This window comes from Hemicordylus capensis, chromosome 1 (assembly GCF_027244095.1).
Source record: "Hemicordylus capensis ecotype Gifberg chromosome 1, rHemCap1.1.pri, whole genome shotgun sequence".
Lineage (NCBI taxonomy): Eukaryota > Metazoa > Chordata > Lepidosauria > Squamata > Cordylidae > Hemicordylus > Hemicordylus capensis.
In genome coordinates this window covers 85,417,721-85,444,571 of record NC_069657.1, presented here as the reverse complement: position 1 = coordinate 85,444,571, position 26,851 = coordinate 85,417,721, and the positions used below count along the sequence as shown (strand labels likewise).

General features: G+C 42.0%; 1 protein-coding gene across 6 annotated transcripts in view; it reads right to left on the bottom strand.

The window, feature by feature from the left end:
• PHF21A (PHD finger protein 21A) overlaps positions 1–26,851 on the bottom strand; it is a 282,942-nt gene that overhangs the window by 207,987 nt on the left and 48,104 nt on the right. For 5 of the 6 annotated variants that reach the window (XM_053285532.1, XM_053285534.1, XM_053285531.1 and 2 more), the window contains exon 2: positions 285–327. The gene's annotated coding sequence lies outside the window, so the exon portion shown is untranslated. Of the gene's footprint in view, positions 1–284; positions 328–907; positions 931–26,851 lie in introns of those variants that run through there. The other variant, XM_053285530.1, reaches the window with a different exon arrangement.

The window sequence follows — 26,851 nt, the reverse complement described above, 5'->3', positions numbered from 1 at the left end:
TCCTCAGAAGTCACAAACTGGAACTGATCCAGCCTAACCACATAAGAGGAGTCACTGGATACCTCTGCATCAGATACTGAAGTAAGTGCGGAGACAAAATCCAAGTCGGCCTGACTACGAGAGATTTTCCCCACAAAGAATTCATTAAACACATCACAGCGGGTAATAGATGGTTCCAAATTCTGATTCAAGGGAGGAGGGGCACATACTAGCCCTTTACCTGACCAGAAATTCATGGTGTAAAAAAAAAGGGGGGGTAGGGTGGGGAGGGGAGAATAACTTACCAGTTTTGGAAAACCACGTATTCTCTTCAGCTCTCTGGGCCGCCTACAAAAAAGAAAAAAGGAGAAATCTATGGTTTATACACTTTACATCTGGGCTTGAAACAAAAAAGCATTTCAAGATAAGAATGGCATGCAGTATTTTTAAATAAAATTATATACAACAGTAAAAAGCAGATGAGAAAAGAGAAGCAACTTGAAAACAAGGGGAAAGCTCTTTACTTTTAAAATCTGTAGAAGTTTCTGCTAAACCAAAATGAAGTTCAAACCCCTTTGGTAAGTAGACCAAAAGGATGTAAAACAGAAGCAGTTCAACCTCTCTCATTCTTGTATGAATATTAAAACCAATCCAGAACTGAAACAAAGTATAGCTTTTATTTTAAATAAATGCTCAGACTGATGTACATGGGGCTATGCCATCTTGTTCAATGATTTTGTGAGGTAGGTTAGGAGATGAGTATTAGGGGTGTTAATGAACCGTTCAATGCCAAAGTGGTTTGCCGACTCAACTGCAACTCAAACCAGAAGTAGTTCGGTCCGTGATCAAACTGAACCAAGCCTGGTTTGGCATCGAAAAGGCGGCCAGGGCAGGGGAGGCAGTGAGAAAAGTAGCTTAAAGTTCTTACCAGCTCGGCATAGCTGCTAGCACCACCACTCGTCCCCCTGGTGCAGCCCAAGTGCACAACGATCCCTCTTCAGCAAGCCACCCGCACTATGGCAGTGCAGTTGGCTTGCTGAAGAGAGATTGCTGGGCACTTAGGCTGTACCTGGCGCCGGCAGCTGTGCCAGGCTGTTAAGAACTTTGAACTGCTTCTCTCGCTGTCTCCCCGGCCACCCTTTAGAACAGTGTTTCTCAACCGACAGTCCACAGACTGATGCTGGTCCCCAAGGCATTGGGTAGCAGTCCGCGAGGCATCACTAATTAAAATCTCACACACACACACACCACACCCAATTTCAGGCCAGCATGACATCACATGCAGAGGGGTGGGGCCGGGATTCACGGAGCCCAGGCGAGCTCACCAGAGCTCATTTCTAGGCAAGTAACTGCCGCTGCTTGGTAATGTTCATTTTGCTTCCTCAAAATGAACATTATCTGGCAGCGAGGACTGTCTAAAAATGAGCTTGGGAGAGCTCCCAGCAGCAGCCCCCACCGGCCCGAAATTGTTTTTTGGGGGGTGCGGCAACCCCTTTACTAACTGCTGGTCTGGGAAACTGCGCATGAAAAGTGTATCTGTCCATGACTCGAAAAATGTTGAGAAACAATGCTTTAGAGGATTCTCCCACCCCTTGCTTGTAGAGGGGAATCCTCACCAGATTCCCCTTTACAAGTACAGGCCCTTGAACTGCCAAACTGGTTTGGTCAAACAGACTGGACCAGCCGGTTGGTTCAACTGAACTGGTTTGGGGACAGGCAGTTTGGTTTGAACTTGATCCGAATTCAAACCAAACCACAATTTTTGATTCATGTACACTCCTAATGAGTATGTCAATTGATCAATCAATCAATCAATCTTATTTCAGTCTTTGACCAGCATAAGGCAACCAGAACACAGAAACTGTAAGCACTTATAAATCAGCTATTAGAGCATAAAACTATGTAAAACTAAAAAGGTTTTATAGTTAAAGGAGATTAAAAATATAGTAGTTACTGATGATTATAGAAATAAGCCATAGGGTACTAAAAGGTTTTATAGTTAAAAGACTTAAATTATAAAAATTACTAAGAACTGTAGAGGTAAAATCTGCAGGTTTGTAAAAATTACTATAGGACTAAAACCTATATGGAGAGCTGTAGAGAGTTATATAATTAGTCTAAAGGTTTAAAGATAACTAAGTGCTTTATTGGGCCTAGTTAACACTTGTTAGAAATCAAATCCCAGTGAATTTTGCACATAGCTACACAGAACTTGGCGACATTGTGTGATGTGGAAGGATTGCAGGCAGAGAGTAGCAGGGAGGCATAGAAATGGTCTGTGCAGCCAGGCAATCTAGTGAGATGCAGGAGAATAAGGGTCTTTCAAATGTCTCTATAGAACAGGTAATGGAGGAGGACATGCTCTGTGGTTTCGACTTGTCCAGAGTTGCATGGGCAAAGAAGTTTTGAGAATGGGGTCTTCCTATAGCTTCTGTCTAGCACAGATGAGGAGAGGGCACCAAAGAGGGCCAACGTAAGAACATAAGAATAGCCCTGCTGGATCAGATCAAAGGCCTATCTAGTCCAGCATCCTGTCTCACACAGTGGCCTACCAGATGCCTCTGAGAAGCCCACAGGCAAGAGGTGAGGGCATACCGTCTCTCCTACAACTGATATTTAGAGGCATCTTACTTCTGAGGCTGGTCTATAGCCACCAGACTAGTAGTCATTCGCAGACCTGTCCTCCATGCATTTGTCTAAGCCCCATTTAAAGCCATACAAGCTAGTGGCCATCAGCACATCCCATCGCAGAGAATTCCATGGATTAATTATGCACTTAGTTAAGAACTACTTCCTGTTGTTGGTCCTAAATTTCTCAGCCTTCAGTTTTATAGCCCTTCTATGATTCAGACCCTTCTATGATTCAGGAACACTAGTTGCTTAAGATATACAGCAGGCGCTGCTAGCTATCTTCGACGTTCAGTGGTGAGGAAGTTCGGGACCCTGTCTCAGTCCAGCTGGTGCTCTATATCCATTATGTGCTGTCTGGGGAGTGTTCTGACTTGCTCATGGCCCATGGAGAGGAGGTAGGCAGGGGAGAGTCCAAGTAGTGTAATTGTCACCACCAGAAGTCATTTCCATGTGGACTGGTAGTCATCCTGTAATATTAGGGAGGCTAGACCCATTGGAAGGAAGGATAGTCTTAGCCAGTAACTGACTATAGTCAGCCATACTCTAGCCTCTACTTTCACCAGTCCTGCCTCCAGCCATAGGCCAGCGCTGGGGGCACATTGGGGTGCTTGGAATACTGCTCTTAACAATTTTGACTGAACAAGCTCCAGAGGGGCAAAGTTGCAGAAGGTGCCCAGTTGAGAGCCAGAGGAATTGTGTCAGCGACTTAGCTTCAAATAATTTGAGGGCTGTGGATATGTATTATACTCCTCTTCTTCAGAAGAATTTTAGGATGGCAGCAGTGCTCCTCTGGGCATTTAGTACAACATGGTTGCCATGAGTCTTCCTGGTGCCAGAAGCATGGAAGACCACTCCACAATATTTGAAGCATATGACTTGCTTGATTGTGTTGCCATTTATGCGCAACGAGTGTGTCTTTGGTCTCTTGGCAAAGACCAGAATTTTGGTTTTGTGATAGTTAATTTCTAGATCTTCCTGCCAATATTGAGCAAGGGCTCTCAGAGCTCTTCTGAGACCTATGGGTGTCCTTGAGATGACTGCTGCACAAGCTTGGGAGGGCGGAAGTCCAGGTTATTCAGGTGATTCACAATAGAATTTACGCAGAAGTTGAACAGGAGTGGAGCAAGTAAGCATCCCTGTTTGGTGCCTTTACAGGTTGAGATGGAGCTTAATAGGTGGCCTTGAGGGCTATATAATCATAGAAGGTACGAACGAAGGATAGCAGATGCTGGTCGATTGAGATGATTTCTAGTTTTTCTCACAGCTTGTCTCGAGAGATGGAGTTGAAAGCAGATTTGAGATCTATAAAAGCTGCATAAAGGGAAACTGTAGTGTGGATGGAGTATTTCTCAATTATTATTAATTATTATTTATTATATATTTAACATATTTTTATACTGCCCAAAACTTAGTCTCTGGGCATTATTTGGTATTACAGTACTAGGCACTGGGGTCAATGGTGGACCATCCCTCCCTAAATCTGGCCAGCTCCTCCGCTAAGAGGTTTTCTTGTTCCAACCAGAACCTTTGTTTCCAGTATAGATGCCTCGCATAGAGCTGTCTGGATGTACTGAGCAGGCTGATGGGTCTATAGATAATCCCTCCTACCTTTTTTGAAGATGAGAACAATAACTGTTAGTCCCTAGTCCCCAGGGATACAACCGTGATTGTCAATGAATGTGAACAGTGAGGCCAGAATGCGAGCCCACCATGTTGAGTTGTTTTTGATTAGCTGGGGGGGTGGGGTGGATTTGATCATTCCTGGTGGCCTTCCCAGGTCTCAGTTGAGAAATAAGGTCCATGATCTCTGTTATCATCGGCAGGCAGGCCCTCTATCTTGTGTCAAGGGCATCCATGATCAACTTCTCCTCTGTACAATTCACCAAAATGTCGCTCTCAGACCTTAGGAGGAATGACGCTAGCTAGGTGAGTCAGGCTGTTGCTGGGTTGGTCCATAGCAATGTGCCAAAAGAGGGCAGAGTCATTTATTCTGACTGCTTGGATAAAGTGAGACCAGGTGGCTTTCATAGTGTCTATTTTATTTTGTTTAAGTAGTTGTTTATATCGCCTCTTCTGTAAGAAAAAAAAGCCCAGACACAGCAAGCAAAGAACCCATTCAAATCCAAAACACTACCCACATCAACTAACCAAACCTTGGCTTTTCTAACTTAAAAACCTCTCAAGTTGATTTACGATGAATGAAGTTTATTTAAGTAACACACAATCAGCTTTGTAGAACTTTTCTGATCAAAGGCATTTAAGTATGAAAAAAACAAAATGGAATTTGCAATTTGGTTCTGGAGATACAAGCTGTGCACAGACATGCGATTTGAGCAAATACAACCTATCACTAAGTTAAGACCAAAGCCTCCATCTGCTACCCAGTTTCAGCCAACACCTAAGCAATTCACAGGAAGGGCTTAGTTTAAACTTGTGAGAGTAGTCTGCGCAAAAACAGTAACAGTGATTCTCAACTTACTTTTTCCTCACTACAAGATGAAAGATGTTTTAGGAACATAGGAACCTGCTGTCTCATGAGTCAGCTCACTGGTCCATCTAGTTCAGTATTGTCTACTCTGGCTGGCAGCAGCTCTCCAGGGCTTCAGGCAGGATTTTTTTTTTCCCAGCCCTTCCTGGAGATTCTGGGGAATGAACTTTCTGTATGCTAAACAGATGCTCCAAAGGTAAAGTGTGCCGTCAAGTCAATTTCAACTCCTGGCGCCCACAGAGCCCTGTGGTTGTCTTTGGTAGAATACAGGAGGGGTTTACCATTGCCTCCTCCTGCGCAGTATGAGATGATGCCTTTCAGCATCTTCCTATATCACTGCTGCCTGATATAGTACCAGCGGGGATTCAAACTGGTAACCTTCTGCTTGTTAGTCAAACATTTCCCCGCTGCGCCACTTAAGGTGATCTAAACAGATGCTCTACCATTGAGCAATTGTCCCATTCCTAATCTTGAAGTGTTTCAAATATTTATACTTTATCCCTACAGCACACTGCTGTTCAGGTTAGATTAACTAGATAGCTTCATGGGAGAGCAAGGATCTAATCATGGCTACCCTATGTAAACATTAGTCTTGACAAATTCAAACTGAAATCACTTAACCATTTCATGTACAAAATGCCTCATTTTAATAATAAATTGAAAGAGTAAGCACTGAGGGTAGCATCAGAAGTCATGGTTCTGAAACTTAAAGAAACCTAAATGTTTTAATATTGAAGTAAATGTTGCTTTCTTGATATAGAAACTTCTATAAGAGATTCCCCTTTAAGAATAAGGTTAAGTTCAAATTCCAGAAAAGCATCCATAATTCTTAGGTTTTGCTACGCCAGTAGAAATATTCTCTCATCTAGTCTAAAGCCCAAGTCTAACAGCACCACACACAGGGACACAGTTTTGGTTCAAGTACTTCACAGCTCCCTACTCTAACAACTTCCATGAATGTAGGGGGTGCCAGTGCTGAAAATGCATGGTGTTTATGGGAAAAGGCATAGCTCTATCCATGCATCACACAATGTGAGCAGGTTATTTGTAATGGAATGAATGAAAGAATGAAAGAATGAATATATATATATAGAGAGAGAGAGAGAGAGAGAGAGAGAGAGAGAGAGAGAGAGAGAGAGAGAGACACTCTTTACATCCTTGGTAAGTTTTTTCTGCACATATTAAGATAACACTACTACTACCATGGCACAAATCCAACCCTGGCCCATAGTATTTGTTCTACAATTCAGTTCAGATCTGAACTTTTATTTACTAATATTTAACATGGAGGTGGAAGAGGGGTTGGAATACTCTCTATCGTGTTTGCTGCATATAATATAATATAATATAATAATAATATAAAATGCATATAATTAAGATGTGTTTAGGTCCATGGAAGCACTAGAGTGAATTTGACAATAAGAAGTCCAGACATAGTTACTTTAAATGACCTTCAAAGCATTAAGTATATCTTACAGATAACAATGGAATTCTAAAACGTGTAGAAGACGCTTCTAAAAACCAAGGTCTTTCTCATTCTAATAGCAAGGCACCTCAGCTATGAAGTTCCTCTAAAAGTAAGTCCCCAAATTATCATGGCAAGGCTATTTAAGTAAAATAAAAATTTAAAAAGCTATCCAAGAAGATGCCCCTAATGGGATAAATTCCCCGCCCTGCCACAACGCTTTGGCTAACTATATATGAACTCTCCAGAACATTCCAAACAGTCAAAATGCAAAGATAATGCAGAGATAAAACCAATAGGGTGGACAGACTGTAGATATAGTATGGCTGTCTCTATTTATAGATATGTATTTTACACACTTACACACACACACACACACACACACACACTGCTGATTGAAGAAACAGAAAGTTCATCCCCTTATCTGCAAGCTCTGGATATCTACAACAGAAAAAAAATATTAAAGTTGCATTTCTATTTGCTTATGAAAGCTTTCACAGTATTTTAACTAAGAGTAGCACATCTTCCTTTTTTTTCAGATATGGCATTTAAAGCAAACTAGTTTTGACAATGGGCCTCTCAAGTGAGGTGCATCACAAAATATGGGCTTACCAAAATTCTGAGAATCTCTGGGTTTTATTGAAAAACAAGACGTTCTCCCCATAACTGTAGAACACTTAAATATACACATGGATAGTAAGGCCTCAGGGTGAAGGGTGTGGACTGGACACATTCAAGGCTTCTCAGTAGCTATTAGTCATTAAGGTTATATAAAATCTCCATATTCACAGGAAGTAAGTGCCACTGACACCAGCTGCTAGAGAGTAACAGTGGAAAAGGCTACTGCCTTGGGCTTCCCAGAGGCATCTGTCTGGCCATCTTCGATCTTCCAGCAAGACATTTCTTACACATCAGAGAAAAAGCTTTGCTGTAGCAAGGGTGCAAGAAGCTATTACACAAGCAGAAAAAGCTTACATCCAGTAAGACATGCATAAGCCACACATTATTCCATCATAAAGGAGATAGGGCTGTATCTCAATGATAGAGCAAATGCTTGCCTGCAGAAGGTCCCAGATTCAATTCCTGACACTTCCAGGTAGGGAAAGACTCCTGCCTGAACCCTTGGAGAGCCTCTGGCAGTCAGTACAGACACTACTGAGCTAGATAACATAAGAACAGCCCTGCTGGATCAGGCCCATGGCCCATCTAGTCCACCATCTAGTCCAGCATCCTGTTTCAATGTTATTACTTGGAATAAAGATAGCTTCCCATGTTCCTTAATTCAAATGCTAGCTGCCTTGTTCTGGATTGCTGTGACCAGAACATACTGATTTTTGCTGTGTTTGTAGCTATTGCTTTCATGAGGCATACAGACCTGCCATCTAACTTTCCTGAAAATTGCTCTCTGTGAGGAATGGGCAGACAAGTGCCCTCTGTCTTGCTACCGACTAAGTTAGTTGACTATAGAATGGCAATCTGGGCAAGGAAGCAAAGAAGGGTTTAGGCAGAGACAAGTAGTGAGTTGTTGCAATCTCTTTTTAAAAAGGGTATCACAGTAATTTCCTGGATCTAGTCAAATGAAAAAGCAACCACCTAGCTTTTATACTCTGTACAGCAAAAGGTCGGTATTAAATGTTTTCACCTCCAAGATAACTGGACTTACATTTTTATCCTTGCACAGAAAAAGCTTTTGCCTTAAATTACTATTGTCAGTTTCTGCTTTACAGAAACACTTCCTTTCATTTATGTACAATCCAACACATTTAACATAATTTTATTTAATAGCAACAAATTTTAAAGTGATGCTTTTGAGTATTTTAATTGAATTCCAATTTCCATTCAAATGCAACTGGGGGAGCACTCCCAAGTTAAAAGCTAATTATCTAGCAAACAAGTACTACATATCAAAGAATCACAGAAATAGGGGTTTTAAAAAATCTGAATTTTAATTTGACTCCCCAGTGATAAAGCTTAAACCTAGACCACTGTTCTAAAATAAAGAGATAATATAAAATCAATATATTATTTTCATCTCATTCACCCTGGGCTAAGCAGCTGGGATTATCTTACAGCAAGAACTCTCTTTCTATGGAGATGCTAGTGCCTAGTTCTCACTAGAGTTGGTAAACTTATGACAGGCTCGTGCCACTTCAGACTACAGGAGAGTGCTCACATGATTGAATGCTCCTTCAAGAAAGATACATTCTCACAACAGAAAACCTGGCATATCAGAGAGAAGGCTAGGATAGAACCCTCCTTAATATGCTAACTTTCTATATAAAAAGAAATCTTTTTAATTGAGGAGCACATATTGCCATATCATAAAGCCATATATGTTGCACATACTATGTGGTTTGCCACAACAGCAAACATTCTTGTTAAACCTGTATTCGGGGAATGATTTACAGAACCCCAAACTTGTGTAGGTATTGAGCATGTAGCAATCCAATGTAGTGAGCTGTGCTGCAAAATGATCAGTTAGCTAATCCATTACAAGGCCAGTTCTAAAATATGTTTCTATTTTACTCTAACTCCCCTACCCCCAAGAAAAAGCTCTTAGCTCAAGCACAGTATTTTGTATTCCTCTTCCCTCAAAACTGCTTTAATAGAGGACCTACTATATACACAGTGATAGCTATAGCCACTGAACATTGTGACGTATTAGATTTAAACCTGACCTTCTGAGATGCCAGTCAGTTATTCTGCAATCTGGAATCTATAGAACATATTTCTTATCAAAGCCATATTTAGAAAGTCATGAAAGATTATTCTAGTGCCTTTGCTTGCCTACTAAGCAGCTATTTGAAATTATTGCAGTGGCTATTTAGAAGAAGAGTGGTAGTCTAGTTATGGAGACAGTTCACACAAAAGAAAGGACCTCTGAGTGAGGAGGATTTGAGGATAGGGGTGACTTGAGAAGGCACCATCTTTCTGATAATAGAACTGGAATCCATGAGTAAACTCCCAGTAAGATGACTGACAGCACAGTGGTTGACAAAGCTCAGGATTAGCATTAGACATCTACTCTTGCTTCCTCCAGCATCCTGGATGAAACATACAAGTTCTAGCAATAACTAAGTCTACTTTCCTTTCACTCTCTACATCTGGACTAAATTTGGTGCAAATCGAGGTCCACAAATTAGATATCTTGTGCCTCAAATGTTCATGTGTCCGCCATCCTGTATCAGGGTGAGCGCACCCGGGGCGCACCCGTCAGACACATGCACAATCACGATGTACACACATGCGCCTGGTATTTCCGGCCACTTCCGGGCGAAGAGACAGCAGGGAAGTACACTGCCTCCCCAAAGGCTTTTACCAACACCGATCGTCTGTGTGGGAAGAGCAGGCAAGGGGGAAGAGCACCCTCCCCCACCCTTAAATTGAGACCCTGCCCCACCTTCAAACTCCCCCAGTGTTTGAACTTGTTTGGAGGCCCATAAAAGGGCCTCTGAACAGGTTTGTGCACATCCCTAACACACAGAATGCCAGGTGGCCTCATAAGCCTACTGGAAAGTAGGCTAAAAAGTGAAGGGGAAATAAGCTCAGGACTGCCCCCACACATACACACACGTGCCATACTGGTGTATTTTTTCTTTACACCAAACTGTGCAGAAAAAGATACTATACATAATAAGGAAGCAGCCAACATTTACTGTTATCAGTGCCCCAAAACAGAAAAGGTAATGCCATATGGGAGTTATCAGCAATTACACATACATTAAGAAGCCCTCAACACAAATTTTTCCCTCGAGATAAACCATCACTTGCAAATCTGTGATATGGTACAGCTTTTAAAAAGCTGAAGCTCTTAGAACACAAGATGTTTGATGGATAAGGCCAGAGACCTAGCTAGTCCACCATCCTGTTTCTTACAGTGGCCAGATGCCTCTGGGAAGCCCACAAACAAGAAATGAAGGAATACTCTTCTCCTACCCTTTGTCGCCTACCACTGGTATTCAGAGGTATACTCCCCCTGAACCTGGAGGTAGTGTGCAACCATCATAACTAGTAGCCATTGATAGACTTGTCTTCTATACGCTCGTCTAATCCCCCTTTGAATCCAATCCTTGTGGCACCAGACCCATAGGTTAATTATGCATTGAAAAAGTACTTTATCCTCTCTGTACTGAATCTCCTGACAATCACTTTCACTGGAAGACCGCAAGTTCCAGTATTAAGATGAAAAAATACTTTTCTGTCAATTCCTCGCTCATTTTGCATAATTTTATAAGCCTAAAACTCCCACTTTTAGTTACTTTTTAGCCTACTTTCCAGTAGGCTTATGAGATCACCCGGCTTTCTCTGTGTGTGTGTCCCCACAACACCTAGACCAATATGAACCAAATCAGGTAGAGTTGTAGAGACACCTCAATGGCATAGTTTGTGATGTCATCTAGCCCGATCCAAGATGGCAAATGCATGAAATTTTGAGGCACGTGGGCTAACTTTTGAACCGCCTAACTGATTTGAACCAAATTTGCTAGAGTAGTATGGACACATAGGGATGCCCCAATGGTGTAGTTTGTTATGTCATCCACCCCGATCCAAGATGGTAGACACATGGACATTTGAGGCACAAGAGATCTAACTTGTGGGCCTCGATTTGAACCAAGTTTAGTCCAGATGTAGAGACAGTGAAAGGAAAGTAGGCTGATCAGTTCTTACTAGTTTCCTAGTTTAAAAAGCTCAAAGTTGAAGCCTCTTCTCATAAGAAAGGTGCTCCAGCCCCTTGATAGTTTTGGTTATCCTCTTCTGCACCTGTTAAATCTCTACAATACTTTTTATAAAATACAGTAACCAGAACTGTACGTAGCATTTCAAAGTGTGATCACACTATATATTTGTATAAGGGCATTATAATATTAGCAATTTTATTTTCAATCCCTTTCCTAGTGATCCTCAGCATTGAATCTGCCTTTTTTGCAGTTGCCACGCAGTAAGTCAATATTCTCATTTTATCCATCATGACTCCAACACCTCTTTCCTGATCAACAATAGTGCAGACCCTAACACAGTGTATATGTGACTCTGGGACTTTCTGGCCCAATGCTATAGTGCAAGTGGAGAAAGTCTTGGTTCAAATCTAGCATGGAGCACATTTGAAGATCTATGCTCTGGCAATGTGTGCAGCAAAAAAAGAAGTTCTTTGCTGCATGCATTACTTCCACAACTCACATCCAGCAGAGTTGTCTAGGGCTGTGAGAGGACTAGTACATGCCCCTCTTCCCTTGAAAGAGAATTTGGATCAATCAGTTATCTTCTGAGATATTTTTTAATGAGTTTTTTGTGGATAAAATCTCTCATTCGAGCTGATGTACATAAACCAAGTTCCGAATCAGTTCAGCACCGCAGGGAGGCAAGAAGGATTTTTAAGAAAGGGAACAGCAGTGGTCCATTGTCTTTCACACTAAGGATATCTGCGTCTGCATAGACAAGACACCAGGGAACCTTCTAGATATGACAATCCCCTCAGACATACCTCCCTCAGTAACTGACCGCTGCGATAGAACAGGATAAGTGACTGCTGCAGCGGGGAGGAGGGAAGGTTGTGTGAAGGACAATGGATCACTACAAGAACAACTGTTACAGGTAAGCAACCTGACTTTCTTGGTAGTGGTCCTATTGTCCTGTACACTAAGGAGATTAGCAAGCTACTCACCAGGACGGTGGGTAAAGTGGGCATTTATGGAAGAACAGACTATAGGATCTCTGTCCCAAACTGCGAATGCGCCCTTGACCTGATGTCCAAGGCGTAGTGGCGAATGAAGGACAATTAACCTTTCCAAGTTGCAGCTGTGCAAATGGCATCCAAGGGAAACCCATGAAGGTAAGCAGTAGAGGTAGTCATAGCCCTCATGGTGTGTGCTCAAATTGAGGGTGTGGCAATTTCTGTGCCAGGATGTATGCTTGTTTAATTGCGGTAGTAATCCATGTAGACAGCCTTTGTAAGGAAACTTGTTTCGTTTTGTTAGGGCCAGCATAGGAGACAAAAAAGGAGTGTGATTTACAGAACGGATGTGTGCTATGTAGGTAGAAAGAAAGAGCCTGTTTAATGTCTAACATGTACCAAGAGTGTTCTTCATCTGAGGAGGGCGAAGGGAAAAATACTGGAAGACAAATGTCCTGGGAGATGTGGTATTATGACACAACTTTGGGTAATTACTGTGTGTCAAGTCTCAGTAACATTTTGTCCTACTGGAAGGAGAGGAATGGTGGATCAGACCACAGGGCTCTCAGTTCCGAATCACGTCTCGCAGACGTGACTGCCAGATGGCAGGCTGTTTTGATAGTCAAAAGTTCCTTGGAGCAGGTTGCCAAAGGCTCAAAGGGCTTGCACATGAGGGCCGACAAAACCAACTTCAGGTTCCAGTGGGGAGCCAGCCTAGGGGTTGGTGGATAAAAGCAAAGTAAACCTTTAAAGAACTTCTTAACTGGGTCCATTGAAAATATGTGGACTCGTGATGTGTTAGCTGCCATAGCAGCAAGGTGAACCTTCAACGAGGAAACAGAAAAGGTTAGAACTCTTCAAATATAACAGGTACGAAAGAACGAACTCCAAGGAAGCTTCGTTGGGGTCAACTAGCTTGGCAGTTGCAAATACAGTAAAACGTTTCCATCCTGCAGAATAGGAGTGTAGAGTTGAAGGCTTCCTAGCAGCTGATATGACCTCCAACACTGCTGGGTCTTGGATAAATGATGTGTGATCCTCCACACCATGAGGTGAAGGCTGAAACACTGACCCGTGATCCAGAGTAAGGAGATCTTGACGGTAGGGCAGCTTCATATACTGACCATCGGAGAGGTTCAGTAATGTGGTGAACCAGACTTGCAAGGGCCACCAGGGGCGAATAGGATGCAATTGGCCGAGTCTTCCCTGACCTTCTGCAGCACTGCTGGTATGAGCAGAAGTGGGGGAAACAGGTAGAGCAGACCTGAGTTCCATGGTAGCTGAAAAGCATCTCCTAGAGAGTTTTGGTCATGATATGCTCTGCTGCCAAATTGCTCACATCTCCTGTTCTCTGCTGTGGTTGGCCCCAATGTTCGAATAGAGATAGGACCACTGTCCTGTACAGAGACGATTCATGAGACTGCGTATGCTGGGACCAACTCAGAGAGTCTGATAAAACATTTTTGTTCCCAGCAATGTGCATGGCGGAAGGCCAAATGTGGTACTTGAAGCACCAATGTTAAGTGGTACAATGCAGGTGGGTGCATCCCATCCTGACAGTTCAAGTAAGACATAACTGTATTGTCTGTCATTATTAGCACTGAGGAGCCACGCAACATTGGGAGGAACACCCTAATCGCCTTCTAGATAGCTAGTAATTCTAGGCAATTGATATATAGGTCGCTCTCACATTTGTTCCATAAACCTGATACGCTACAATTGGCACAGTAAGCACCCCATCCCAAACTGGAGGTGTCCATCATCACTGTTATCATAGCTGGCAGGTATACAAAGGGCCTACCCTCTAGTAGATTCCAGCCCCTGAACCACAATTGCAAAGAGTTCTGTGCAGCATTTGGAATTAGCAGTGATGTATCTGGGCAGTTCTCTAAGGTGCTCAAGACTGACAGAAACCAGCATTGCCTCCCCCTATAATCAAGTGGTGCTCTAGGATCCATAAACACATACTTTTGGTGAGGTCTGCCATAGCCAGGGTACCCAGGGGAGCAATAAGGGTGCCATTCTGGAGAAAGGTACTGCCTCTCTGAATCCCAGCATTAAAGGAGCGCTCTCTTTCTACCTGTAGCTGCCAATCATGGTGCCAAGCAGAGCTGTCAGACATGGGACCAGAGTTGTCATCTTCGTGGTCCCAGACAGGGTTACTTCCCTCATATTCTTCCACCTCCTCCTCCTCCTCCTGCAACAGCAGGGAGGTCGCTACAGAGATGGTGACTGGCTGGGGACGGTCTAAATTTTTCTTTCTCTGTCGCACCTCTTTACACCGTCCTTCTCCATCGGCCTTGGCCGTTTAGAGGTCAAAGTTGATGGCTTTGAGTTTGGGAGCATGTCTTCTGCTGGTCTTGTGTTCAACAGTCCTTTCGCAGGGACTGGCAGGGATTCTGAAGCCTCCCGAGGAGGAGGGGGGAGTTCCCCAGATGAGGACATCCCACAGCTTGTATGGTGCTGACGGGAAGACTCAGGAGTGGGAGGAGACTGCTGGGCCATCGACACAGACATGGCCCTCTCCCACAGAAGTGCACTCAGGCGCGAAGCTCTGTTTCTCCTCGCCTGCCTGGTGAAAGCCCTGCAAATGGCACTCCCCTAGTCAGGCAAGGCAGTGATCATGGCCATCTGAGGCCCATAACTTGGGTCTGGCAGCCATAAACTGCCCAAAATTCCTTAGGGAAATGGGGGGGGGGGCTTACCGAAGCAACGTAACAGCAGAAAGGAAAACAGGATACAACAAGATGACAAAAAGTAAGAAATGAACTCAAAATAGTAAGGAATGATACAGGGTAAAGGCTCTCTTTTCCTTCTTTCCTTTCTGGTATAGCTCTGGCCTCAGCAGAAAACCAAGGTAGAAGGTCCTCCAATCTTGCTCTTATGGTGGCTCTTGTTGTGTTTCTCAACAGTTTGGACTGGTACATTATTTGTGCGCAGTTTCCCGGACCAGAAGTTAGTAAGGGGGTCATCCTCCAAACCCCGGAACCCCACCTCCAGGCACCTCTCCAAAATACAATTTCAAGCAGCTCTCCGGAGCTCATTTCCAGGCAGCCCTTGCTGCTGGCTAATGTTCATTTCGAGGCAGCAGAATGGATGTTATCCAGCAGCAAGGGCTGCCTGGAAATGAGCTCTGGAGAGTTCCTTGCCAGCCCAAAATAGGTGGGTGTTTTTTGGGGGGGGAGCAATTTTTTAAAATTAGTGATGCCTTATGGACTGGTACCCAACACCTTGCGGACCAGCACCAGTCCACAGAACAGTGGTTGAGAAACACTGCTCTAGTCGGTCCTCTGGGGTCTTGCCTACACAGGTGCAGACATCCTTAGTGTGCAGGACAATAGGACCACTACCAAGAAAGATGATAATAACCCTAGTTTTAGTGCACAAACAGAAAAACTAGGTCAATACTATGAATAGCAGAAAATAGGGCTATTTTTCTCCTGTAGACAAAGAAACTGAGTCTCTATGACCCACTCACGAACAGAAATCATGATAGGAGAACCAGCAAAAAATGAGGGTCTCCTGTAAGACTGAAGGAGGAGGAGATGCAGGACTACTATTTTTGGCAGCAGTCATGCATTTCTGGCAATATTTTATTATTTATTTATTTATTCATTCATTCATTTGATTTTTATACCGCCCTTCCGAGCAGGCTCAGGGCGGTTTACAATTAAAAGACAAAAATCATTAAACACAATTAAAAGCAGAAATACAAATATAAACACCAATTTAAAAACATCTTAAAAACAATTTAAGATGACTCTAGATCCAGATGAGAAATTTTACTCTGCCTGTCTTATGCTACATTCCGTGTATGGAAAATAGGATACCAACTGGGAACATGTTTTAGCCAAAAGGCAGGAAGCTTGTCCATAAAGAAGCAATATGGTCATTGTAGGTATTGTGCTGCACACAACTAAGCACTGAATTTGGTCATGGCTGATTTGCCTCAAATGTGTGTAAACAAGTGATATTTGTCAATTACTAGAAACTACTATAAGAACTACGTTTAAAACAAAAATGCGCAAGAACAGAGATTTCATATGGTTTCAAATGCCTCTTACACATTATGGGGGGTATGAGCTCATGTGAATTCCTACAGAACACACTTTATAAGATTCTGAACTTCCACAAGGAAGAATAGATACACCAAAAATGGTACTGATCAAACATCAGCATTACTCTACATCTTCTGACTAAGGGAGGCTGTGAGGTTGGAAGTAACTCTACTAAACAAGGCTGAGAAAAGTGATCTGTGCCTTCTGTGATGTTTTCAAACGTACCTCTGCACTGGGAATCCCTATTCAGTCCCTGGGTGAGGAGAGCAATTTAGAATAGGTAGCCACAAAGGAGTCACATCAGAACTTGTGTCTTCTGTGGGGCAGAAAATATTTAAGAGGCTGTCACCACTGCACTTCAATAAAGTATTCCATTTTTCTTTCCAGAAGGAGCACCTAACACACATCCATCCAAACCTGTCAGTCTCTAGGTGAATTTCTAAATACAAGAACACAAACTTAATTAAGCTTAAGGCTTAATTAGGGCCTAAGCTATGCTTTTCAAACACTAGATGAAAGACTAAACAGAACCACTAGAAAACTGGATAAATAGGTGGTGGTGAGTGAGTAGCAAAAAGCTAACATGCATGCTACATCTGTATTTATGTATGCACTGTGGGGCACTTTGGGGAGGGGGGAAAAGACAGAAAATATTCTACTTAAAATGCAGAAAACCCTTTGACAAGGCTGACAAAGCAAAAAGTATCCAACACAGGAGCAATTTTCATGTTTGCATTTGCAATTTATGACTATAGTTTGGTCTAGTTTTTGTAAATAGACCTTACATTTATATACCGCTCTATAGCTGGAGCTCTCTAAGCGGTTTACAATGATTTAGCACATTGCCCCCAACATTCTGGGTACTCATCTTACTGACCTCGGAAGGATGGAAGGCTGAGTCAACCTTGAGCCCCTGGTCAGGATCGAACTTGTAACCTTCTGGTTACAGGGCGGCAGTTTTACCACTGCGCCACCAGGGGTAAAGGCCATTTGATGAGGAACAAAACAATAAAGTATCAGCTGAAACAAGTACTTCACCTTCAGACAAATATATACATGAGAAAACAAATAAATGTAACGGACACGTCTGCACTGATAACTTTCAGACATGCATGTGGCATTTGAAAGCTTTTCTTAATTTCCATTAACGTTTTAGTACTGTACATACAAAGTCAAAGTTTCGAAAACCAAACAAGAAGAACTCAAAAGGGGATAGGCAACATAAAGGAATGTTTTTCCAATAAGTAGTAGTATTTGTTTACTTCTAATGCTGGCCTTTTACAAGCAGTTACAAGAGACTTCCATTAAACTTTGTACAAAATCCCATGAGCCTTTATTTTACCCCCTAAAGTCTCCTCATCAGAGCAGCAGGGTGTCCCATTAGACACCCTATTTTACTTCTACCTTATAAATAACATTAGCTGTACACCATTTCCATGGAAACCAAGTGCAATGAAACATTTAAATGAATACCTGTTAAATGGATGAATTTATATCTAAAAGTATTTTTGCTCCAAATAAAATTGACAGGATAATGAGAAACTTTCTTAAATTAATAATATGACTACCCTGTTCCTAAATTACCAAATACAAGTTTGTAATGTACACACAAAAGGGGGAGGGGGTAACAGTGGGCTAGACCTTGCAAATTATCTGTAGAGGACACCCAGTCGAAAGTGATGCCGATAATGCCTTGTATTACAAGGTAAACGTGACATGGGGGGGGGGGAAGAACATTTTCCACTACATACATACACACACACACACACACACACACTTTTACAACTCTGATTTTATTTTCTTGTATGTTAGACTAACGTCAATTGGCAGCACCCTGAATAGTACTTCCAGGAATAGATGACATTTCACTCATGCAAGGAGAGCAGGGAAAACATTTTTTTTTAAAAAAAACCAATCCCCGTTTCTCTACACTGCTCCTGTACCCCCAATAATGTCCCAGAGTGCTGAAGGACACCGCAGGAACAGATTTTGGGAAATGCATGAGACAGAATTGGGGGGGGGGAATCAGCAAATTGCACAATTTCTTTAGCAGTTAAGTGCTGCCTACTACTTTCCACTGTACTTTTAACAGTGTCATTCAAAGAAAGAGCTAATGCTCAGATGACAAAAAGTACTTTTGTTCAACAAACCTTTACATCTAGCAAAGTGCTACATTTCTTTACCGATAAAACAAATATTTATGACACCTCTAATCGGGGTTCACTAACCAGTAAACTCCAGCCAAATAAACAACCCCCACCCTACATAGAGTAAAATCCCTAACTATAGAAAATAATTATCTGGGCTTGCTTTACTGTATCTAGGGGGGCACTACAGGAGCAGAGCTCAAGCTCACTGTTCCCATCCCTATAAGGAGATGTCAACAAATTAACTAAGAGATCTCACACTTATTTGAATGCAGAATTTCCCAGTTCATTTGTTCACTTCTCCACATGGTGACAGCAGCAGGGTAAGGAACATGTGAGCCTAAAGCCTACTCCCAATTCCTTCCTGGATACAAAAGGGGAGTGGGGGGGGGAAGTATCACCTGACTAGGCCAAGCTTTACAGGTTTTGCCTGAATTACAAATTTCTGGTTTCAGTGGGTGACTTTACATCTATTTTCCCCAGAAGCATATTGTGGAAGAATTGATTGTGTAAGAATGCATCTGTCTGCTTCTTATTTTGTACAGATAACCAGCAATACGTTTATTTCCCCTCCCCTCACCAAAAGGGTAAACAAACAAACAAAAAATCTGTCAACATCAGAAAAAGGAGGACTGTTGAATCTTTTAAGTGATATTTGCCCCAATAGCAGTCAGCAGACTAGCTACAGAACAGTCTAAGGTACCATCCTACTCCCTTGCCTTGTGCGTCACTGCAAGGATACTTACAGCTGTCTGAAGATGAAAGCTCCATACAGGTGCATGTCTACTTAAGAGGGAAGAGGAAACTACAGGAAACTCTTGGTTGAGGACTAGGCAGCTGTGTTTCGGGCAGTTTTCCTCCTCCATCCTCCTGTAGTCAGCTGTGAAGAGAAACTGCCAAAGACTAAAAAGCCTCCTTTTAAGTGGGGTATAATGAAATGGTTGGAAAACTGGCAGCCATCAAGAAACTGGATTTAATCCACAGGCCACCAGTCACCTGCCACTGTTTTAACTATTTCAATAATGAAAATTAGAAGACTATTACTTCACTTTGGTCATTTTATATTTTTATTCATTCTGTAGTCCACTAATCTTCAAATTGTGGGTTATAACTACAGTTGGATCACATCCTGTGTTAAGGCAGAACATACTAGCAGCACTACCTTCCTGCTCTAGTCTACCAGCTTTCAAAAGATCTCCAGCCCCATAAAGAAGTAGAGCCCCAAGCATCTAGACCAGGAATTCTCAGCGTTGGGTCCCTTGATGTTATTGGACTTCAGCTCCTATAATCCCCAGCCCCAGTGGCATGTGGTTGGAGATTATGGGAGCTGAAGTCCAATAACATCTGGGGACCCAACATTGAGAATCCCTGATCTAGACAAGTGCCTCCTGCATTTTTTGTATAGAACACCACATATATATATACCTATACCTGTATTTTCCTTATCAAAAGTGCATTTGGCTCCTCCCTGCTTTGGCTCCTAGAAAGTAGTTAATTAGGAACATAAGAAGCTGCCATATACCGAGTCAGACCATTGGTCTATCTAGCTCAGTATTGTCTACACAGACTGGCAGTGGCTTCTCCAAGGTTGCAGGCAGGAATCTCTCTCAGCCCTATCTTGGAGATGCCAGGGAGGGAACTTGAAACCTTCTGCTCTTCCCAGAGCGGCTCCATCCCATGAGAGGAATATCTTACAGTGCTCACACTTCTAGTCTCCAATTCATATGCAACCAGGGTGGACCCTGCTTAACTAAAGTAACAAGTCATGCTTGCTACCACAAGGCCAGCACTCCTCTCTTTTGAAATTGTATTTCAAGATGTAAGCCTCTTGGAGGATCTGATGGTCAAAAAGCAGGATATAAATAAGCAAGTATTTCAATTTTTAAAGTATTTTAAAATGGAAGACCAGGAGAACAGATACATATGCACATCAAATGTGGGCCCTATGTTTCAGGCTGAGGTTAAAGATGGATTGCAGATCTCATGGAGCAGTGGGGGAGAAAGGACTAGTCAACTGCAGTTCCTACTCGAAGAACATGAACCACCAATTTTCCAAAAGCCAGAGCACAGTTACTGCCACCACCAACTGATAAGCCCAATTCAGGATATCCTCCTCACAAATATTTTGAACAAACTTATTCTTCTGCTATGTTTCATGTTAGTATCCAGCATATATTACCATTGAAACTTCTCCAGATTCCTTAGCTTAAAGAAATAATGTAAAAGAAGATTGAACTAAACGCCCTTAAAATCTTGATCATGTGCTGTGTGGCACATGAACATTAAGTAGTACCAAGTTAATAGAAAAGGAAAAAATGTTTCTGTACTGCAATATTAATACAAGGAGGGCACACTCATCTTCTCAGCAGTGTATGAGGAAGCAGCTATTATGTACCCCTTAACACATTTAGCTTGAGAAGAATGAGTAATACAAAAGACTTCACTTTGAAGCAATGGTTCTTACCAACCTCAAGTTGGTTCTACAGCGCTTTCCTATCATTCAAAAGCATACATGAGCAGCCTTCAGCAGATAAGTGTTGGCATTATAAGTAACAGGTAAAGTATACTGAACTGGAAGAAAGCTCAGTTCCTGAGGGTACACACAAAGAAGTAAATTTCTAGACCCTGGGACAGATATAATATCCCCTGATCTCTCAACTGTGCTCAGTTAACAGGAGCACTACACTGCCTTGAAGAATGGAACCCATTCTCCCATGAATTCCCTATCTTCAACATAAAACATTCACCCCAGGGTTTAAATTTATTTAGGATCAGCTTTAAACCAGGAGTTTGAAGTTGGTTTGTACTGGGCCTTTGATACATTCTTGCAAAACCAAGACTTCAACAGACAAGGCAGATAATGTCAGCCTGTCCCAGTTACGTCTCCCCAGGTCCTCAGCTCAGCACTAACACGGCTTTATGATTGAGAACAGGTTACTGTGGGCTACAGCAGTCCCAGCTCCCTACCAAGACCCCCTTATAGACACCCACAGATTTTTTTTTTTGGGGGGGGTATATTTATAAACAACAGCACCTGCTACTCTACTATAATCCAGTGAGACAACTGACCCCACCGCCCCACACACAGAGGTCCCTGTTCATTAAAACCTCAGTTTTAAGTGTTTGTGCCTGATGTTGAATACCGTATTTTACGGACTATATGACGCTATGGCCTATAAGACGCACCTTAATTTTAATCCAGTTTTTCAGAGTTTTAACATATTAAACTGTTAAAACATATAAGATGCACCTGAATTTTGGCAGATATTTTTCGAGGAAAAAAGTGAGTCTTATAGTCCATAAAATACGGTATATGGGACTCAGAATTATGTTGGTATACCAACCACCCTGCTGCCTAACAGTCTCTCTTCATTAGCCAATATAAGTTGTTCCAGACTTATCACTGAAGTTGGTTCCCCTGCACCAAAAGATTTTTTTATTTTTTTTGAGGGGGTGGGGTGGTCCTCAACACCAAGGCCACCCCGGGTTCACTCAGATTTCTTGACTGCCATGAAAACAATTGGCCTGTTTCAAAGTTTGTGATCCATATTGCAGGGAGTTTGGGGCAATGAAGCAGCAGGAAACACAACTTTAGCACAAAAAGGAAAAAAAAACCTCAGGAATAGAAACAATTGTACACACTAGAATTCATATGGTGATGGTAACAAAAAAGTTACTTTTCTGCCTCCACTGTGTCCATGCAGAACCTTCCAGCAGAGTTGTTTCAACTGGTGACAAGTCTGCTTGAAGCAGTTTAAGATCATGGGGGACCTCTACAGGCCACTTTAACATGTTAAGTGATTTGCACATAGAATTGCTTGTGTACACTCCAGATTGGACAGCACTTTAGGACAGCCTACATCCATTAGCTCCATCTGCACAATAATGTCTGGGCGAGGGTTACTACAGCCTGAAAATATTGATAAGGAGAGGTACAGCCTACTACCTGTTTGTTCAACCCTTGCCCTTCCTGGTCGATAACTTCTTGCCAAAGGGGAGCAACTGGTCAGTTCCAGAGAACTGAAAATGCTTCATTAAGAAAGACTGTTAGATCACTCCTGAAGCAGTTATCTATCGTCCTAAAAAAATTGTGACAACTGTTAGTCATAAATTTTCCCTTAATGGACAAAATTCTGTAGAAGATGGCAATGGTTTAACCTAGTTTTTGGCCCTGTTTTAGTAATGAAACTGCCTTGGTTGATAAACTACTCCAGGAGATTAAGGGTGGTGGTGGTTTGAAACCCTACTGATTCTCCTGAACCTCTCAGTATCTTTCACTTCTATCAACCATTGGTATCTTATTGGGCCTGCTAGCTGGGTTGGGAGCACCACATTTCAGTGGCTCCAGTCTTACCTGATGGGTGAGTTCCAGAAGAAGGTGATGGTGTATTTCTGCTCTATCCATGGCAATTATACAATGGAATTTTCTCAAAGTTCTATTACCTTCAACATCTGCATAAGACCACTGGAAGAAGTCACCCAAAATTTCAGATATGGTGTCATTAATACATGGATTACACTTAGCTTTGTTCCTCCTTTTCTGGTCCAGGTGAGGTTGGAGATGCCTTGAACAGGTACTTGAAGTCAGTAATGGGCTGGATGAGCTCTAAAACTGAAGCTTAATCTGGGTAAAGTAATTGTACAGTTGGGGCATTCACCTAACAAGGATGTTGAATTTCAGTCTGTACTTGATAGGGCCACACTCACCCCCTTTCATAGCTTAAAGGTACTTTTAGATTTGTCTTTGAATGTGGATGTTCAAGTGGAATCGGTAGCTCAATGCACCTTTCACCAGCTTCAGATTATGTGGCAGCTATGCCCTCTCTTGTGGGTATGACTACTTTACTACAGTAATTCATGCACTTTTAACATCAAGATACATTATTTTAATATGTTCTATTTGGGAATACTTTAGAGAAACATTTGGAAACTCCAATTGATTAAAAAAAATGGCAGCAAGGCAATTGACAGACACTCACCACACTAATCATATTACACAGATGCAAGGGGTGGGGGGAATCAATCCTGTAGGTTTTCAGGCTCAATTTGCGCAAAATTTTTTATCAACCTATATGTTCTGGGGATCAGTTCAAATAACTGGTTTTGACATTTAAAGCCTTAAATAGTTTGGGACTAGGGTATGTGAAAGAGCATCTCTTCCCAGCCTATTCAACTAATATCAATGAAGGTCCTATTGTGAGTGCCCCTGCCTTCAGAAGGAGAGGCAGATAGAAACAAAGTTTTTTCAGCTGAGGCACGCCACCTCTGAAACAGTAGTTGGCACTATCACCGCTTCCATTTCAGCAAGCAAGTAAAAGCTTCTCTTCTCTTTGGATATTCTTGATGGACTCTATGAGTTGGTATTGGCTTTTCTGGTTCAAACTTTGGTGATATCCAGTAGTATATGTTGGGGGTTTGGTTTTATATTCTGTATCAATATGTTTATGATTGTATGTAAGCCACCTTAGGTATTTACTGGTGGAAAGGCACAGCAGAAATGCTTAAAATAAAGAAATTGCTCAGAAAAGAACTGGAGAAATTTATTTGCATTGTTTCTAGGGCTATCAGTCTGCCACATTCCTTATTTTTTAAAGTAGATAAGACGTAGAGTATGTGTGGTGGGAGGTGACTTTTACGGATGTGATGATATGGGATTCTTTGAACAAGCAAATGAAGTTGCCAAAATAGGGTGTATTTAAGCCACTGATTTAAATCACCAAGAAAAAAGCAATTTAAATTATTAATTTAAATCAAGTTACCGACTAATATTTCTTCACATTTCTTAAACAAATGCGCAGAACTGATCACTAAAACCTGTTAATTTAGTAATAGAGCATTTACATCTAAGAGGGTAAACTTCATGTAATTTTTTTTTTTTTTAGATAATTTGATTTTTTTTAAAAAACCAATTTTGGAAACAGTATTTTGGAAACAATTTTGGAAACAGTTATTTATGTTATGGGTACCTTTACTCATTACCAGTGTCAACCTGCCCTGCATCTCCTCATCTGGCCACATATGAAACAGGACCTACATTCTGCATTCACCAGGTGCTCCCCACCTGCCACAAGCCAGTGCAAGGTTCTGCTGTAATCAACTCTTACCCAGTACCTGGGCTCTACAGAGTTCTGGAAGCAAGTGGAAGTTCCAGAGCATCACTTTTGACACTTCCTTCCCTATGCACCCTCATCCTCTCAGGGCTTCCAGTAGTGATGTGCATGAACTGGCATTCAAACTGGTTTGAACGCAGGGGCTCCTTTTAGGCATGGGGAGGGTATCCTTACCTTCCCCGCCACGCTTCCCCCTCCAGCATTGCTTCAAAAGCCACTGATGTGGGGCAGCTGTATACCCTCTTGTCGCCCCAGTCAGGGTAATACCGGAGATGGCCCATACACGGTATTACGCTGACCGGGGCAACAACAGGATATCTAGCCGCCCCATGCCAGTGATTTTTGAAGCAGTGCTGGAGAGAGAAGGATACCCTCCCTGCACCTTAAACGAGGGCCCACCCCACCCCACCCCCCAGGTGTGCATGGAACCAGCTCCATGCACACACCCCTAGCTTCCAGTAGTTCAACTGCTAGGAAATTCTCCAGCAAACACATGGCCACCTTCTGGGTCAGTTTGCTCTGTAGCAACCAGGGCCCAGGCATCAAGGAAATCACATGCAGCACTTGTTCTAGGATGGCTTTTACCAATAATTCACATTCTTCCCTCCAGGCAATGGTTGGAGCCATGCCACTAAGGTTTCACTTAGTTTTACCCCCAGAGCCTGGGGTTTATCAACTCAGATATCTTACTGCTTGGAAATTCTAGTTATGAGTCTTCCATTATTTCATCAAAACAACCTCTTAATTTGTTATAGTCGGCAGCCTCATCAATAGACAGGAATCACTTGCATGGCAAAACAAACGTAAATATTAAATATGTATATATAACAATCTTTTTTTTTTTTAATGTAGTTTTCTCAAGATTTACTTTGGTATATTTAACAGTCAAGATTAATAAAACATATTAAAGAAAAATGATCTGGGGGGAGTAGGAAATCATATTTCATCAGAGATGTAAGTTAGGGGTGGTATACAAATACGTTAAATAAAATAATAAAATAAAATAAATAATATTTAAACCAGCAGCAAAAACACAACACACACACACACACACAAACCCAGTAGCTTCAAACTTTGGGCTATATAGAGAGATTAAATTCAAAGAGATATCCAAAATGCAGAAAATAGCAAATTAGTTCAATTCTTCAAGTAACAGGGTCAAGAAAGAAAAATGCAACCTCCTGCACACATGGCACACAATTTCAAATGCTACAAACTGCTGAGCTTCCAAAAGCCTCTCAATGAAAGCCAACACCCTGTGTGAGCACTCTCCATTCACACTGCTGCAGATAATGGGCATCAGTTTCTGGACTAGAGCTCTGATTAACATTGGGGAAACCATGTCCGACGAGATTAATATTTTTCTTGGATTCATCAACTCAGTTCTTCAATACAAGTGCTTTGTATTTCCTTTCCCCTGTGTGTTCATTTCCGAACCCTGCAGAGGTTCTATAGCCATTACACTGTCACCAATAACTGACTTTTTAAATTTTATAGTCCATATTTTACTTAAAAGTTACAAGGAGGCTTAAGTTGATTGTGTTTCATTGCACACACACACCCCAGAATAAGAAGTGTACCAGGTCAACATGAGAAAAATTTAATAACAAATCCCAGGACTGAGAACTACTGAAGAAAGGCCTACTAAAGAAATGAGATTTTAAGACAGCAAAAAAAGAAATAAAAGGTGGAGGAGGAAGAAGGAGGTTGCCAAAATGGTCAAGGTATTCCACATAGAAAAGGCCCTCTGCCACATAACTGCCAAATGGATCTCAGGTACCAGCAGGACACACAGGAGAACTTCCCTGTGCGTTCCTAAGAGTTAACCAAAATTTGTGAGGGAGCAGACTGTCCTTGAATTATCTTGGCTCCAAGCTGTTTGTTTATCATATTTATATACCATCTGATAAGTTATTCCTACATATCTTAATACACAATAAATATAAAACAGGATAAAATGAAAAAACAATTTTACGATATGAAACAAGCATTTAAAATTCATTGATTAACTAAAAGCCTAAGAAAACAGGTGTGTTTTAAGGGTCTTTTTAAAGACAATCAAGAGATTGAGAAGCTCTTATTTTGACAGGAAGTTCATTCCATAGCCCTGGGGCAGTCACAGAGAAGGCCCAATCCCAAGTAGCCACCAAATGAGCCAGTGGCAACCGTAACCAGACCTCCTCAAATGATCTTAATAGATGGGAGGGTTCATAAGAACAGCCCTGCTAGATCACAAAAGGCCTATCTAGTCCAGCATCCTGTTTCCCACAGTGGCCAACCAGATGCCAATTAAGTCGTATGG